The following is a 13,374-nucleotide window of genomic DNA, read 5'->3' as shown; positions in this document are numbered from 1 at the left end:
GGACAATGACCAGCATATGACTGGCTGTATTCCACTCGTGACATACAGACACGAGTGGAATAAATTTATTAATAAATTTTCAGAAGTAAAAATGGACAATGTGATGTGATACTCTTCTGAAAAATCTGCCCATGTGTCATAAACCTGTATTCACGCAGTACCAGATTAATTGACGACACATTGAAATCAGCAAAAAGCATGCGCGTCTTTAGCTAAATTAAAATACACATAAGTTGTCAAAATTTAAAGGGCTTGCACGTATAATCTGTAAAGTGATGGCTTTCTCGTTGGAAATTACTGCCTTCAACAAGGACAGAAGTTACTTGCGGTCATGCTTTCCTATCCAGGGACCTCTACTCCAGTCCTGTCATCTATGTCTCAATACTGGGAACAAATTTCTGTTTTTTTTTTTTCCCCAGAGGTTCTCTTATGTCAAAACCACCTTCAGAAATCTCTGCATAAAAAAAGTGTTATCAAAAAGGAAAAAAAAAATGTCAGTGACTTAAAAGGCACATACGAAATGACACATATATAATTTGGTGTTCATCATTCATACAAACGTTTTAATACCTAAACTACATAGGTATGTTTCTATGAACAATATCTAGCATTGCATTGCATACTTTTTAAACTTTATATAAATTGTGCCTTACTTAAGTATCCTGGGGCAATTTGATTTTTTCACTCACATTCTGCAAGATTTATTCTGATGACATCACAATTTATTGATTCACTTTCCTATCAGTGGACCTTTAGGTTGATTCTAATATTTCTTCATTACAAACTATGCTCAATTTTTTGAAGATGTTTTCCCATGCACATGTATGAGAATTTCTACATAGTTGATGGTAAAATGATTGTTGATTTCTAGGGTTTACAGATCTTATATTTAGTAGCAGCTCCTCTCCAAAAATTATATTTAAGTAAAAAAATGCAAATGTTATATATCAAATGACAAATAATACATGTATAAGTATGCCAGTTTGTGAGATACTAGGTTATATGCTGTGTTAATGTTTTACATACTATCTCATTGAATCCTCCTGAAAACTAGGGCTCAGTGTGATGGTGACATGCTGGGGGCTTCACAGTCTAAAATTGGCTGAGTCATGATTGAAACCTGTCTGAGATCCCAGACCTCTTTCTTGTCTGCCTGTCTAATCTGCCCTAACATTTCCTACACTAAGTATCTTTGGAAAGAAATGAAAGAGGAGAGTCATTTGAAAATCTCACAAAGAACAAAAAAAGAATACTGATATAGAAGTGAATATTAGAAGAGAAAACTGCTTTTAGGAGTCAGGCTCTGGTTTTAGAGTCAAAGAGCACTGGTTTTGGAGTCAGACAGATCTTAATGAAATGTTCTGCTCTATTAGTCAGATGCACTGTGTGAATAAGGGGAAATTAGTCATTCTGAGCCTCAGTGTTGTCCTCTATAGCACAGTTATGAGATTAAATATGAAATTGCCCATAAAACCTCGAGTGCAGACTCAGGTTCTAAGTGCTTATTAACAGGTTGTATTGCTATTGCTGAAAGATGAACCAGAATAAGAAGTGAAGAGAATGAAAATATCAATATTGATTTCGCTCTCCAAAGCAACTTGCAATAGTCAACAACCATACTTTCAGACATGAGTTTGATAATCTTTCACTAAGTAATTCTTTGTTTCTTATATTTATTTTTAGTATTAGAAAAGGTTTGTTAGAAAATTCTCACCCTGAACTGGTGTAGCCTGTGATGTAGTACTGTCATTACTGTCATTTATTAAAACCCACTAGAAGTAGGTTTGTTTCTGGAGTGGTCCTTGCACAAAATGTATAAAAAAGCAATTTCTGGTATGACTTGTGTTCTATCCCTTGATATGTCAAAGTATCCCACCAGTAGCTATAGGTACTCACTTTACAGATGGGGAAACTGAAGCATCAAGATGGCTGTTACACCAGTGGATATACAGTGCACTGGTTGTTCGAAACTGCCTTTCTCTGCCTGGCCCAGGTGGGAAGTTATGGAGGGGGAGGCTGATGGGATGGTGGGGATGAGTCTGTTCAGTGTCTCCCCAAACACTGAATCCAGGAAGGAAGGTGCTCCAGGAAGGATTAGGTTGTAAGTAGGAAGCATCTCAGGAGTTGCTGAAAGTCTAGAAGGGACAGTCCTTGGGAGATGCCATTTCCACTGCAAACCTGGGAGGCAGGTTAGGTGAAAGGCCTGTGCTGCTGGTGAGGCGGCCTAATCTGGATGCCTCCTGGGAGACTTCACTATGTAACCCTGGACAGCAGCCAGGGTTATCTATCTTCCAGCTGGCTGTGGGAAATTAGAGAATTTCCAGTAGCAGCACCTGGGCCAGAGAGCTGAAGCCGCTTGGGAGCAAGAAGCCAACCCAGATCAACACCAAGAGCTCATCCATACATTCTGTTCATCTTCTTCAGCTGCATACCCCTGCGGTGCAGCTGTAGCACCAGGAGGTCCAGCTCCTTCTCCACGCTCAGACCATCAGGCTGGGCCAGCTAGAAGAGGCAGTGGTGGACGGGGTTCATCTGGCCCATCAGGTGGGATGTTGTTCACCCTCAGGTGGTCAACGATGTTGCAGATAAAGGTGACCTAGCCTCCCCATCCCTGCAGGAACCGGCCTCACAGCTCTTCCCCAGCCTGTACTCCCGCTGCAGTGACCAGTTCAGTCCCCACCAGACGACACTCTGACTTTCTTGCTTGCTCTTGGCCTGAATGATGTTCCGCTTCTTTGCTGAACACAGAGTCCTCCAGAGAATGTTCCACAGTCATGTTAGCCACTTTCTCCAAGTCTAGGGCACCCGGATCTTTGAGTGCTGTCATTGGCAGCTGAGTCTCTGCATCAAAAGATTGGATTTTATAGTCCTCTCTACCAGCCTTCCCCATGACCATCTAGCCCAGGTGGAACACCCATAACAGCACCTGCAGGCCCAGTGCCGCACCCACTTGCTGGGAGGCCTCTGGGCAATGGGCGGGGGCGGGGGGCAATGGGATCCCCACACTCTAGCTGCTCCCGCAGCCCACCTCGCCTCCCCTCACCTCAGCTTAGATCATTTTCCCTCGCAGTGCCAAGACTGTTGTACATATTTTTATTTTGTTTTCTGCTTCAGCTATAAGCCGAGGCTCCAAAGGGAAAGAATAAGGAAATGAGAAAAGGATAGAGAACTGACCAGCCCTATCTCATGCTAAAACAACCAGTACATTGTGACTAAGATGAAAACAATGTCGTCAAATCAAATTATAACCTATCATTATAAATCTGTACAGCGTATGTGAATATTAAGGACACCGTTTTGAAAATTAGTGAGGAGAGAGAGAATGAGTAGGTGTGCTATTTGCAAAATATTAGACAAGAAGAGATATTCTTGCTTTATATTAGCCTACGCAAAATGAATTTGTGGGAGTGAACCGTAGAGTGGAAGCAGTATGGGACAAGAAAGGAAGTGATTAGTATGACCCAGTATCTTCTTCTGCCCCAAAAAATGATCTCAAAGGTTTAACATTCTGACAAATGCTTTCACTCATACCTCACAGCAATTAATCATTCTTGTTAGAGGTAGTACCACTGTCACTTTCCCACAGACAACACTTCTCAGGTCATGTCAGTTGTCTCCAGGCAACACCAACATCACTTGTTGGTTCTCTTTCCACACTTACAGCAATGAACTGAGGGTAAAAGCAAGGCTACTGTTGATAATTGGCAAGATATATTCAAGACTCAGAAACCTGCTTTCTGGATTAAGACATCCATCAATGTCTTAGCCATCCTCCCCATCTGTCTCCCACTGGAGATAAAAAAAAAAAAAGTATCTGAGAGGGAAGAACTTTTGATTCTTTGATATTTAGAAACTTACATAATTCACAGAAAATCATTTTAATCCTTTTCCCCTGATTTGTCATTGAAATTTTTTAAATGAATTAGCACGTGATTCTGAAATTTCCACTTCATAGAACTTTAATTTGCTGTTTAATACTATTTACTATTTAATTCACTATTTAATTATGTTTCTATAGAATAATAATGGATTCATAAAAATGAATTTTTGTTCTATATATGTAAATCATAAATCAAATGGGCATAATTTTATCAAATCCTTGAGCAGTATACAGGAGAATTTCATACCCGTGCCCTATCATAGTAAATAATAACCACATACATGGGCACTCACATGGACAAATATACACACAGTCATGAGAATGTAGTAAAGGTTTTCAAAAGTGTCATGAGGCAGAAAGTTTCTTTTTAAGGACAAAATATATTTGAGTAATGCTCTTGATTAAAACATATTATTGTCATTCATATTACTATATTGACTGAGAAGGCAAAATAGATTTCAGTATTTTCACCTAGTTTTTTTTTTTAAGATTTTTTATTTTTTCATTTGAGAAAGAGAGAGAGAGAGAGAGAGAGGGAGAGAGACAGCATGAGCAGGGGGAGGGGCAGAGGGAGAAACAGACTCATGGCTGAGCTGAAAGCCTGACATGGGGCTCAATTCCAGGAGATCATGACCTGAGCTGAAGGTAGATGCTTAACCAACTGAGCCACCCAGGTATCCCTTCACCTAGTTTTAATAACAGTAGTGCATATTATTTTTATTGAATTTTATCAGGCATAAAGTATCTTCATAAATGTCATTATTTGTGATCCTCACAGCAACTTGGAAGTAGGCAGGCTAGGATTACTCTTCTTTATCTACTACACATAAGGAACCTGGGGTTTATACAGCCATGTGGCTAGTAGGCAGTAGTGCTGAAATAATAATCCAGTCCCTCTGATTCTCATATCACTGCTCATTTTCCTTTATCAAATAATCTGTTAAACTACAGTGACCTTTAAAAATACTTAAGTCAAAATATACAATATTTAAAAGAATGAGAAAATTCAACATGTCAAAACAAGAACATGTCAAGCACCAAATGAAACACCTGGATCCAAAGATGAGTGGAATAAAATTCAAGCTCTCAGTAACTTTAAGGTCTCATAGAAGGGAAATTATATTTCAAGAAACAATTATAATACAACATATTTAAGAAAATATCACTATATAGGATATGTCTCATAGTGTCAGGAAATGAGGATTGATGCATAGCCAGATCTTAGATCCTGGAAAGTCTTAAACAACAGTGCGAGGAATTAATTTGTTTTTCCTTACAAGTAAACATGATACAAATGAAACGTGAGCAGTATAGTAACAAAACAAGACTTGCATTTGGAATTTCATACCAGGAGTAGTGTAGAGAATGAAATGGAGGGATATGAGAGAGTTCAGAAGCTATTTGAAAAATATAGAAGAGAGGGAGAGAGATTAAATAGGTATGAAAAAACACAAAAGGGGGGATTTATATACCAATTAAATATTAGAAATAATGAGTGCTTCCAGAATATTTATAGAGAAAATTATGGATGAAGGTACCATTCAACAAAACATGAATGGATGATAACATACAAGTCTCATGGTAGGATGTGAAGGAAAGGTGTTTCATGGCATCTGAACACTATGAGTTGTTGTTGTTTTTAAGGTTTTTTTTATGGCTTTATTTATTTATTCATGAGAGTGACAGAGAGAGAGAGAGGCAGAGACATAGGCAGAGGGAGGAGCTGACTCCCTATGGGGAGCATGATGTGGGACTTGATCCCAGGATCACACCCTGAGCCAAAGATAGAACCTCAACCACCCAGGCATCCTGACCACTCTGAATTTGAAGAAGCATAGAGACAGTGAAGCACAAACCCCTAGTGAAAGCCTGAACTAGGGAGAGAATGATTATTGAGAAAATGGCTTTAATGAAAATAATTGCAAATCTGAAATCAACCAGTTTCTAGGGTTTGTGTGTCTGTGTGTGTATGTATGTGTGTTTAAGGTAGAAGAAAAGAAAAGAATTTCAGCCAGATTCCTCAAATGTCAAAACTACTTCTCAGTTTCAAGTTAACCATATTTGTATCTAAAGCTATCATTTAAAACACTGAATAGAACACAATGGAGAGGAATCAGCTATTTAGAATCTTTTTAAAAATATATTTATTTATTTATGGTTTATTTTTTTATTTAAATTCAATTTGCCAACATATAGTATAACACATAGGAACATATTTGTTAAGGAGAAATATAATTATACACTTAGAAAATGTGAATCAATATTTCCCTACTTCCTTTGGTAGAATTTGAGTTATCTGGGGCTGATGGGTGACAAATGAAAAACAGTGGATGAACCTTCCTTTACTATAAACAAGTATTTAAATTTGCAACATTTAATGTTTAGAGTATGGCAAAGTAGCCATTTATTATTGTCACTAAGATACCCAGTAAAAAATTGAAAAAGCATGACTTTTTGGATCCTTCATGACACCAATTAAAGATGGATGAAATTTCCTTTTCATTCTCCCTACTCCAGAACTCCAAAAGATCCAATTTATATTAGATGAATCTGTTCGACTATACATTAAAGCAATACCATACAACTGTAATTTTTTTCTATCTAAACAAATAATATACTGAATACCATATGGTTAGCTTTAGATGGTAAAATGTAATTCTCTCAAAGATGGAAATATAATTACATTCTAGGACTTTAATTGGTTAAAATAAATTTTACTTTAAGGGTACCATTAACTCTCTATCATAGTGGGGATAAGTTAGCTCCCTGGTAAAGTTACAATACAAAGAACTTGAAGTAGAATCAAAGCAGAACCATGTAAAATATACTATATAAGTGCATAAAAAAAAGAGGAGGGGAATGGCCTGCAGGGCCTACACTGAAGGGACCTATAGCCCAATGTGTTATAAGTAAGACTGATTAATTGTAAAAAATTGGAAACACCTCAGATTTTCTATAAATATAGGTAATTGGTTTCAAGCCTGTTATCAAAATGACTAACATGATCAAATAAATGTATTAATGTTTTCTACTTTTCCAATTACAATACATGGAGTTTCAAATATGATTTTTTCAAAGCTATGGTATATTTTAATCCATAGAGATGAAGAGATAAATAACAAGGACTCTGAACTCTATACAAGATGATTTGAATAAAACTCCATTCGCTAGTTTTCCATTAATGAATTAAAACTACTGAAAAAAAAATTGAATTCTTCATGCAAAAACTTATCACCAATGGTCAGAAAAAATAAGCTATATTCATGGGGTTTTATACAAAGAAAAGTTTGCATAATTAAAAGTGCAAATTTTTAAATAAACACATACACACACACACACACTCACACACTTGAATTTATTAGAATCCTAGTCCCAATGAATGATTAAACTATCCTATGTTTCTCTAAGACTTATTTTCTCATCTGTTAAAATAGGAAGAATAATATCTAACTTTAAAGTTAGTATTAGATTGGGAAGTATAATATCAAGCAAGTCTCCTGATACTTAATACACTCTCAAAACTGAAAATGCAGGAGCTTCATTTTAGAGTCTTGTTCTGTCATAGGCAACACATTTCCCTTCAAACAGTTTCTAATCAGCAAATTGTGCAATCCCCTGATTTATTTCTCTATTAGCCTTTTTCACATAAACCCACATGAACAAATCAATCACATTCTTGAAGATTTTGCTCAAAACTTACCTTATCAATGCTCACCCTGAATTATAAAACTAATTTTCATAATTATTGGATACTAGGGGTGGTTATTATACTTTCCAACCTAGTATTATACTTTCCCACCCTTAGTATGCCTCTTAAGTTGGTCTATTGTTTTTCTTTTTTCTATAGTAGTAACCTCCTTTTAACATACAATTTATCTGTTCATTATATGTCTTTATTTTTTTTTAAGTTGGAGTCTCACACCGGGCTTGATCCTTCAACCCTGATATCATGACCCAAACCAAAATCAAGAGATGACCACTTAACTGACTGAGCCACCCAGGCTCCACTATATTTATTAATTTTTATCTACATTTTCTTCCTCACCTGTAGACAAGTAGTGAAAATGAATACTATGAATGCATATAATAAATTAGATAATCCCTGATTCTAAAGAAGTAAAGATACAATTTTCCATGAATACTGCCCAAAATAGAAGAAAAAGATGAAAATAATTGCCCCTATTCAAACACTTATAAACAAACAAACATCAGAATGACAAAGTCTTCTGGAGGGTGAGGTGGTGAATAAAGCAAACTAATCTACTTTGGAAGTGTTAGCTATCCAATAGCCACTTATGCAACCTTACTAGACAACTCCAGGCATTTTACTTAACTCACCGATTGCCTTTTTTTAAAAGATTTTATTTATTTATTCATAAGAGACACAGAGAGACAGAGAGAGGCAGAGATACAGGCAGAGGGAGAAGCAGGCTCCACTCAGGGAGCCTGATGTGGGACTCAATCCTGAGTCTCCATGATCACGCCTTGGGCCGAAGGCAGACGCTCAACCACTGAGCCACCCAGGTGTCCCAATGCCTTTTGAAATTTCTTTCTACATCATTATATTTGGAGATACTATTTAACATGTCAATCTCTCTTATCCATAGAGTTGTTCAGAGTATATTTTTGTTAAGTAGAATATTAGACGTATTTTCATGAGAAGAACTGGAAGTTCGAGAGCAAAATATAATGTTATATATAAAAGGCTTTAAATATTCAAATACAGAAATTCATATTTATCTACCTTTCCATCTCATCTGCACAATATAAGACCTGTAGTCTCCTTGGATTCCATGGAATTTATTTTATTTCTTTTTAGTATAGTGTTATATCCAGATATGCATTCTTTTCACTTTGAAAGGATACCACATTGGGATGTGCTTTGCATTTACATAATGCAGGAAGAGGAACACTTAAATTGTTGGGGACATCTCTATTTAGGAGTCTTCATCAAATAGTGTATTTAGGATGGCTACACTTCTTATCCCTGACCCTTGCATAATGGTTCAGTGCACTTTTCAGGCCTGGAAAGATGATTAGCTTCAGCTAAACCACAGGCATATTTCTTAGAGGAACAAATGTTTCATAGAGATCTCGGAATTGACAGATCTGAATCTCTTTATTCTCTGAAACTTGACAGAATTCAAGTTCAAAGACAGGAGGATACAAAGTACAGGTTGTTTTATTGAGACTAACATAGAAGTTGATCTATGTCTAGTTTATATATGAAAACTATGATCATTAAAATCTAAAATAGCCATTTAGCCACTTCATTTTCTTGAGTTTAAATATAACCAAATTTATAAATTAATCTATTTTCCACACAAAAGCTTGATTTTTTAAAAATAAAAAATCTGCAATGAATGCCTACTACACACACAAGGCACAACTGCTGTTCCCAGAGAATGAAAAACTGAGTAAGAAACAATCCTGGTCCTCAAGAAGTTCATAGTTTTAACAAACTAAAGCAAAAATTAGGTTTATAAGGAGTACAAAGCAGAAGTGCTTAATTTTGACTGTAGAGATGAATAAAGGAGGTTGTAGTTGATGAGACTTTGAAGAATCTTTGTGGATTTTGCTGAGTGACATAAAGGATTTCTAGCTAGTCAACACAGAAAGGGCATATAGATATGAAGTTGCTCAGATTATTAGAGGATTTCATGGGAGATCATTTTGAATGGAATATTAGTGTCATGAGAAGATCCACAGGGTAAGAAAAAGCTGGTAAAAGAAAACTGAGAATTGTTTAAAGTCATATATATTTTTTAATCTTAAGTGGCAAATTTAAGAAAATAGGTTTTACTGTATTTGCAATGAATATTGTGAAACCACTTAAAGTATCATTATTTAGAGAGAGATAGTTATTTTAGATAGAAATCTAATGATTAGAGACTGGAATATTAATTAAAATTTAAAATGAGACTTTCTGTTTTTCCCTGTTTGATAGACAGCTGCACCTTCTGGTGCAGTGCCAGCCACATCCCTAAAACATGATCGTGAAGGCTGCAGTAAACTGATTTGGACATACTGGGCTCCTAGTCATACTTTTGACTCTGACAAAGTGAACACTGTCTCCATCAATGACACCTTCATTGACTTAAACTACATGGTCTACATAGTCCAGTATGATTCCACCCATGGCAAATTCAACTACACAGTCAAGGCTGAAAAAGGGAAATCTGTCATCTGTGGAAAACTCTCTGCATCTCCCACAAGCAAGATCCAATCAAATCAAATGAGGTAATACTGGTGCTCAGTATGATGTGGAATCCACTGGGGTCTTTACCACCATGGAGAAGGCTGGGGCTCACTAGAAGGGTGGGGCCAAGAAGGCCATCATCTCTGACCCTTCTGCTAATGCCCTCATGTTTGTGATGAGCATGAACCATGAAAAGTATGACAACTCCTCAGGATTGTCAGCAATGCTTTCTGCACCTGACCTTGGCCCCTCTAGCCAAGGTCATTCATGACAACTTTGGCATTGTGGAGGGACTCATGACCATCATCCATTAGTTCATTTCATCACTACCACCTGGAATACTGTGGATGGCTGCTCTGGGAATCTGTGGCGTGATTTTAGGAGCTACATAGAACAATCAACCCTGCTCCTATTGTCACCTCCAAGGCTATAGGCAAGGTCATCCTTGAACTGAATGGGAAGCTCACTGGCATGGCCTCTGTGTCCCTTTCCCCAGTGTATTACTCATGGGTCTGACCTGCTGCCCACACAAAACTGCTAAATATGATAACATCAAGAAAATGATGAAGCAGACGGGCCCATCTGAGGGCCCCCTGAAGGGCATGCTAGGTTATGCTGAGGACAAGCTGTCTCCTGTGACTTTAACAGAGACACCAACTCTTCCACCTTCCATGCTGGGGCTGGGATTGCTCTCAATGATCACTTTGTCAAGCTCATTTCCTGGTTTGACAATGAATTTGGCTATAGCAACTGGGTGGTGGACCTTATGGTACACATGGCCTCCAAGAAGTAAGAGCTCCCTGTATCACCAACCCCAAGAAGAGCAAGAGGAAGAGAGACTCTCTCCTTGCTAGGGAGTCCTTACCTCAACTCATCCTCCAACACACTGAAAATCTCCCAACCTCTATACAGTTTCCAACCCAGACACCTGAAAGAAGGGAAGGGACTCAAGGAGCCTTCCTTTGTTTTGTACCATCAATAAAGTATGTTGTATCCAGCCTCAATTAATAAATAAAATTTAAAATGAGTGACACAATTACATAATTACCTACATCAGGATAGTAGTGATGATGATGTCACATTTTTTACCATTGGCACACTTATTTATAATTTCCTCATCAAATTACAGCCCTTTAATGATATTCTTAGTCCATAAACCTGTCACTAAAATCATTTTGAAGACACTGTATTACCGATTTCAGGAAACTGGAAACATAATTTGAGTAAACACTCATGCAATGGCAAGACACTGAGCCATTAACCTAATGCTAAAGACAGTAAAGTCCCCAAAGTTGTATATGAATGGACCAAGAACAGAGAGCTTTTCAACTGGGATGATAGTAATTTTTAATAACAGTTTACAGATCTGCAGTATGAAATCAGAGTTAAAACTCTTTTATTGAAAAGTATCTCATGCAGTAGAATAAAAACATATGAAATCCTTAGTAATAAATCAAGCAAAACAAAATCCTTAAGGGATTTTGAACACTCTGAAGAACTAGAAACTTTGTTCAGAGTGATTAAAGAAAAACAAAACAAAAACTTGGAAAAGATAAATAATTGTGCAGAAAAAAACTGTTTATGATTATGTTTCAACAATGTAAAATATCAATTCTAAAATTGATCTATAGACTCAATATAATCCCAGTCAAAAGATCAGCATAAATTTTTTGTGGAACTAAGCAAGCTTTTTCTAGATTAAGAACAGGAAAAAATCTTTCTAAGAATAAAAAATGGAAGAACTGTTCCAGATATCCATATTAACTATAATGTTATAGTAATTTAGGCAACGTAGTAGGCAGAACAATGTTCCCCTAAAGATTTCCATGCTTTAACTCCCAAGAACTGTGAATATGTTACTTTATGTGGTAAAAGGTACTTTGTAGTTGTGATTAAGGTTAAGAACCTTAAAACAGGGAAAATACCCTGGATTATCTGGGTTGAGCTAATATAATGAGGTTATCTTGAATTATCTGGGTGTGCCGAATCAAATCACTGACTGATGTAAATAGAAAAAAGAAAGAAAGAAGAAAGAAAGAAAGAAAGAAAGAAAGAAAGAAAGAAAGAAAGAAAGAAAGAAAGAAAAGAAAGAAAGAAGGAAGGAAGGAAGGAAGGAAGGAAGGAAGGAAGGAAGGAAGGAAGAAGAAGAAAGAAGAAAGAAAAGAAAGAAAGAAAAGAAAGAAAGAAAGAAAGAAAGAAAGAAAGAAAGAAAGAAAAAAAAGAAAGAAAGAAAGAAAGAAAGAAAGAAGGAAGGAAGGAAGGAAGGAAGGAAGGAAGGAAAGAAAGAAAGAAAGAAAGAAAGAAAGAAAGAAAGAAAGAAAGAAAGAAAGAAAGAAAGAAAGAAAGAAAGAAGGAAGGAGGAAGGAAGGAAGGAAGGAAGGAAGGAAGGAAGGAAGGAAGGAAGGAAGGAAGGAAGGAAGGAAGGAAGGAAGGAAGGAAGAAAGACAAAAGAGTGAGATAAATGTAATGACAAAAGAAGAGGCAGGAGAGATTCAGTCTGAGTGAGACTCAACTCAATATTGCTACCTTTTAAAGATGGAACCAAGGATTGCAGGTAGCATCTAGAAGCTGAGAACATTCTCAGTCCTATAACCACAAGAAACTAAATCCTGCCATTCTCTTCTAGAAACCCCAGAAAGGAACGCAGTCCTGTTACACTTTGAATTGAGCCCAGAGACACCAGTATCACATGTGTGACCTACGAGAACTGTAAAAGAATACAGTTCAGTGGTTTCAGCCACTACATTTATGGGAGGAGAAGAAAAAAGACTGGTTTCCGACAGCATAGAAGGAGCTTAAAAGTCACTAGCCCATCTTAAGAACAAGTAAAAGCTGAGCATAATAAAATATCAAAAAGTTTTCTTAAGGATGTAAGAAAATGGAGGACACAGGGCAAACTGCTACATCAGGGATTGCAGAGACACACAGATGAATACAGGAAGTCATGGCTTACCAAAGCAGACTCATGAGTAGAAACTGTCTTCAGGACCAGTACCCAGGTAGGAAAACTTGAATTGTAATGACTAGCTGCTGAAGGCTTGGTATGGATAATTTGGAGAGTTAAAACTTCCAGGAAGACCCAGTCATGGGAGGAAGAGGGGGGCACACTTTCATAATTTTTACTCCCAGGACCTTGATGAGGTTCTCACAGTTAATATTAGAGAAAAATTCCCTCTTGCTTTCAACAGGAAAAGGGAAAGAGGAACCACTTTGAAATATACCAGAACACTTCTTCTTAACAAGGCCTGCCTTCAGGTGAAACTAGTTAACTAGAGCCCAACATTGGGATAAATAG

General features: G+C 37.0%; 1 long non-coding RNA gene and 1 pseudogene across 1 annotated transcript in view; both read right to left on the bottom strand.

The window, feature by feature from the left end:
- Positions 1 to 13,374, bottom strand: part of LOC140604136 (uncharacterized) — a 265,137-nt gene that overhangs the window by 46,284 nt on the left and 205,479 nt on the right. The gene's annotated exons all lie outside the window — the stretch shown is intronic.
- On the bottom strand, positions 906 to 2,924 carry LOC140603498 (MIF4G domain-containing protein-like; annotated as a pseudogene).

This window comes from Canis lupus, chromosome 14 (assembly GCF_048164855.1).
Source record: "Canis lupus baileyi chromosome 14, mCanLup2.hap1, whole genome shotgun sequence".
NCBI lineage: Eukaryota > Metazoa > Chordata > Mammalia > Carnivora > Canidae > Canis > Canis lupus.
The sequence above is the reverse complement of the archived record's forward strand: the minus strand, read 5'-3'. Positions and strand labels throughout refer to the sequence as shown.